This window comes from Pinus tabuliformis, chromosome J, assembly GCF_031772625.1.
Source record: "Pinus tabuliformis cultivar Carrire ecotype Pingquan chromosome J, CPIR1, whole genome shotgun sequence".
In the NCBI taxonomy this organism is placed as follows: domain Eukaryota; kingdom Viridiplantae; phylum Streptophyta; class Pinopsida; order Pinales; family Pinaceae; genus Pinus; species Pinus tabuliformis.
In genome coordinates, this window is record NC_142295.1 from 985,686,542 (window position 1) to 985,692,686 (window position 6,145).

The following is a 6,145-nucleotide window of genomic DNA, read 5'->3' on the forward strand; positions in this document are numbered from 1 at the left end:
AATAGCTATAAATTAAGATCTATTTTACCATATAAATTAAAATAATAATTTTACAATCACATTTAAATTTCATTAAGAAGCACATAAAAACTTAATACTTACAATATGAAAAGGATTTTAACCATAGATATTTACCCTCACTTTACCATGGATATTATTAACAATACCATGACTCATCAATACCACATGCCAAAAACTATCACTCATTTCAATATATATATATAAAACATTTATGCTTGGATTCTATCAAATAATAATAATAATTAAATCAATTTAGATCTATCTATATTTTAGATTTATCAAACTATGAGAAAGATTAAATCTTTTAAAGTGTAAATATTTCTTCAAAATTTTCATTAATTTTTTTTAATTAAAACGACATAACAATAATATAAATTGATTAATATTTTATAATTTAATAAAGTAAGAAGTATTGATCCATGTCTTATAATTTTATAATTTAATTATAGACAAGGTAAAATAAATTATAAACAAAATTGTGAAAAAAATATTCTCAGGAAAAATTTCAACACCATTACATGCTCGATAAAATGAGGAATGAAGTTTAATTTGACCAAAGTTAAGAAACAAGTATCCAATATTGTGAATGAAAATGTTTGTGACACAAGTGTATTTAGGCTTCCTTATGCTTAAAACCATTTGGAAAAAAATAATGAATGCTTATTACATGGAAACATAAATTTATAACACATAATTTATAAACATTTTCTATAATTGTACTCAATTATCTTAAAAGTTAATGAATAATATATACTACATTAAGTATTTAACATTTATCAAAGAATAACATAACTGTTATAAATTTATAATTACTACAAACGTCTCATATATTTAACAATTTGGTTACTAATACAAATATAAAACAAAAATAATTAATAAAATTGTAAACCTAGTCTCATATCATAGTCACACGCAATAATTGTTTCGACCTTAATCTAATCACAATTACAATTACTTGAATTTAATCACAATTACAATTACTTTATGTAATTTTCATAATCACTTTGTATTTAATTAAATTAAATAAACTTTATCGGTAAAAATCATATGAGAGAATTTTTTGGCCGACGCGTTTTGAAACCAACAAGTGTGGTTCATCATCAGGACAAGATGAAGAGACAGAGCAAAGCAAAGGCTTAAATAGAAAGCTATGTATTTCTTTATTTATGATAGAGATATAAGTATATTAATTTATCGGAGTGATATTACTTCTCTCCACTAACCACACAGCATAATTATTAGTCTATCTTTAATACTAGTACTTTGTTATGTTTGTATTATTTATTAAGAGCTAACGGACATACCATTAGGCATTAAATGCCCGGCTACATAAACCCCAGATAGCTGTTTAACACACACGTGTTTATTTTTTATTTATCTATCACCACACGCGTGTGTTAAACAATTATCAAAGCGCATGTAACTTGGCATTTAATGCCAATCATATACCCGTTAGCGCTTGCCATATTATTCTCCACTAACCACACAACATAATTATTAGTCCGTCTTTAATACTAGTACTTTTGTTATGTTTGTATTATGAAATAGAATCCATCGAATTAACCAATATATGGTTACAACTTGTTCATGTTCGTATTAGGAAATATAATCCATCAAATTGACACATGTATGCACGTAATTAATTGAATCATATTAATTAATGTTAAGTATATTTGTATTATTTTTTAAGACACTGATTATATAAATTTATATTGTTTTTAATGCCATCTTTGCATATTATTTTATAGAAGTCTTGCATTATTTTTATTATAATTTCAAGGGTGATATATATATATATATATGGGAAATTGTGAATTTAAATTATATATATATAATTGTGAATTTAAAATTAATATTTTATTTTTAAAAATTTATAGTTGAAAATACAAAAATCAATTTTTATATTGAAAAATATTGTTATCAATAATATTTTTTCCAAGGTTTAAATTGTAATATTTTTGTGACCATGATTTTGAAAACTTGTAATGTTGTTTACAAAATCTATAAAACCAACTGAATTGAAAAGTGATATTTTTAATACAACCATTTTTGGGCATTTAAAATTATAATTTTTTTAGAAATATAATTTTAAAAGCTAGTATCATTTTAACTAAAAATTTGAAATTAACCCCAAATTGAAAATTGGAGTTACCCACGGCACTTTGAATTGACGGTGAATAGGTGCACCGTTAAGGCACTCTTTGAGATAGGTCACTGGTTCAAACACCCCGTGGGTGCTTACCTACCCAAAAAAAAGAAATTGGAGTTACAGATGACAATCAGTGAGTTGCCTTCTAAATAAGACAACAAGGGTGGAAAGAAATCATAACAACCATGATAAAAATAGAGATGATTAATCAAAATAGTATTGTGTTAATAAAGAGAGTATGTGGAAACTATAGTCCTTTTTTTCTAAGTTTTTTTCCTTTTACTTTTCTAATATCAATTAAAAAGGTTATTGCAAGGGATTTTTTAAAACATTTGTTTTTGCCCTAATAAGATAGGATTTAAGATTGAACACATTTTTTAAAACATTTGTTTTTGTTGTAATAAGATAGGATTTAAGATTGAATATTTTTTTTAGAACAATAATGTTATTATGTTATGTAAGGAAGATAATGAGGATGGTGGTTAAAACAAGTGATATGTACATGTTTTATTTCAATATTTACAGTGTGAATGTGTCATTTTATTATTTATTATTTTGTAACATTAGATATAAAAAATTAACAATCATTTACAATTATCATATTAAAAATAAATTAAACTGTTTTATAACTTTAAATTATTTAATAAATTATAAAAATTTTAATTATAAAATCAACATAATTTTTAAACGTTGCATATATATATTTTTAATCATCATACATTAAATTATTATCTTTATTTTTTTAATCATCATACATTAAATTAATAAAATAAATTTTCACAATACATGAATCTTTGTTTTCCACAACATCAAATGAATTAAGTTTTGATTATAAATAAACACCTCACTACATACGTCACCTTAAAATGGTTCGATTGGACTCTCATATATACAAAAATATTTTATATGCACAAGCATATGTGCATATAGATTTATAAAAATATATTTGATACATATTTAACGAGATGAACTAAAAAACAATTGGGGTAAAAAATAAAAATTATGTGTTAATTTTTTTATAATAAGAGAAGTTAAATACATTTTCAACCAATATAAATGAAATATATAACTTTGATAACTCTTATACATATATCAAATAAATAAATAAAATATTGAAATCAATAAATTATGTGTTAATTTTTATTATAACTCTTATACATATATCAAATAAATAAAATATTAAAATCAATAAATTATGTGTTAATTTTTTTATAATAAAGAAGTCAAATACATTTTGAACCAATATAAATGAAATATATAACTTCGATAACTTTTATATAGATATCAAACGAATAAAATATTGAAATCAATATGGTTAAAAATATTATGATTTTGTCATAAATATTTGAGCTTCAATTTAGATTATTCATAAAAAGAATTTAACTAATTATCTACATCCAAATATATATTTATAGAATATGAAAATTTTATTTTTAATCAATAATGCAGTTTAAGACTCTTTATGTTTACTATTTCAAGATAGGTATGATAGTTAATATCGACAAGACTAAAATCATGATCATTAAATCCAAAAAGATCACCCATGGTAGTTTCATCTATGATAACCATTGTCTTGAGCAGGTTTCTTTTTATAAATATTTGAGTATTTACTTTCCTCATCACCTCAACTAGAATTATAGCATCGAAAAAAGAATTATTGGAGGTTGGAAAGCTTATTATGAGCTTGAAAACAATTGTAGGTTAGCCAATATTTACATTTGGAGTAAAAAAAAGTTCATTTTTTAGACTCTCATCACCTTTGTTATCTTATACAGATGTGAAGTTTGGGGGTGCAGTATATCTAGGGAGTCGTGGAGAAATATTGAGATGATTCAAAAGAAATTCATAACTTATAACCTCAAGATCAAGGGAAATGCTCCCTATCATATCCTCTTGATCGAATCTGGCCTGCCCCACATTGAAAGTGTGACTATGTTTAGATATCTGATGTATAAGAAGAAGCTTCACAATATGGAATCCAAGAGGCTCCCAAAAATTGCTTCTAACTTTAGTCAAAACCCCCACCTGCGTTTCAAGCACGAGTAGCATCAGGATCCTTAGTATTGGCTTAACCTTTGGGGGATTAAGGGGGAGATCATCATGGGAAGCAAGGGCAGTATCAAATAAACTATTACCTTCAGTTTTAAGGACAAGATGTGGGATACTAAGGAGCTAGAGGGTAAAAGGAAGCTAAGGTACTATAAGAAGGTGATCAACCCCACTCTCGATAACTAAAATTATCTCTCTATGTTGACTAGAACTAAGAAGAAAATGAACATTGCTAGGATGATAACTAACTTTTATGAGCTTCGTAGTGAGACTGGGTGGTTGGTCTACTCCCAAGACTCCTTGGGACGATAGAATTTGTCAGATTTGTAATACTAAGAAGGTGGAAGATGAAAAACACTCCCTTTTAGAATACTCGACTCTTGCCCACATCCAATCTCAACTCCCTATCATCAACCACACCTCCAATCTTCTTGACTTATTAAGCCAGCCCAACTATAGCGATCATGGAACACTTCTTTCCCTATTCTTTGATCACAAAAACAAGATTTTAAAGAATGGCAATTGAACTCTCTTTTCTTGAGGTCCAATAGACCACATTGATCTTAATGGACATTAATAATCATCATCATCATCATTAAAAAAAAATAAATAATACTATCTATTTAAAAAAAAAATATTCTCCATTTCTTCCCAAATATAACTAACTCCTCAAAAAAATCTTCTCCATTTCTTCCCAATGCAACTAAATCCTCCACTTTATTTACTACTAAATACATCCCATGATCCACTTTAAGATGCTGAGTGATAGTAAATACTCCTCAAAAGAGACTTATAATCAAAGGATCCATATCAATGATAATGTAATGATGTGTATGCCTAAAAATAAATCAATAATAATTCTCAAAAATTTGTTCAAGTCCATTAGCACTTATTCCTAGTATTAATTAAGACTTTGGCTAAAAATATAAGTCCGTAATTTTAAGATGTTTTACACTTTTTTATATCTCATATTTATAAATAAGCTACATAATATATAGTAAATCTTTTATTGGGATCGATATAAATAACATGTTCGATATTCATGTTTTATATTTATATTATAATGGAAAATATTTTATAAAAATTAATTTATATTATAATTTAAATTTATTTTCTAGATCTATCAAATTTCGAGAGGATTAAATTTCTTAAGTGTAATTTTTTTTGCATGTAAAACCTTTTTTTACTTATTTATTTAATTTTATTTGACTGAGTCAAAATGTTTGCATAATATAACAGGTCATTATAACATCTCTTCCATACTAAGCTACATCAAGTTGGAAAGTGTCGCTCGACTTAATAAGTTCAATGAGAAGGCTCCTCCTCATTTCCATCCTTCAACAACCCAATAGTTAAGGTATATATTCACTTGCGCACATTAGAGTTGCAATGCCCGAGGGTTTCGCCTCCACCCATTGGATGCGTGCGAACAAGCTAGAGTTGGATTCAGAGCTATGCTTTGAGTGGAAGTCCTACCACACTCATCTTATTCAGGATGGAATCATCCTATCTAAAAGAGAGGACAAGGTCACTTGGGGTGGGCTATCTCAGGGAGGAGATATCATTGCTAAGGAGGCATATTCTTATATATCTGTTCGGCCTCTACTGGATCCATCTGACATTTCGCTGGCCCGAATGTGGACGTGGGAGACTTCGACAAAGCTTAAATGTTTTACATGGCTGCTAGTGCACACCCACATCCTTACTTGGGACAACCTTGCCAAGAGAGGCTTTATGGGCCCAAGTATCTGCCCTCTATGTAGATCTTCTAATGAGGACGCAACACACATTTTTTTGGACTGCCACTTTGCTCTCTATGTGTGGGAGAATGTTACTTCTATCCTCAATATTAGTCTAATTTTGGACAAAGCTCCCATAATATTTTGCCTACGTTGTTGGTCCTCTAGACACCTGGAGTACAAATAT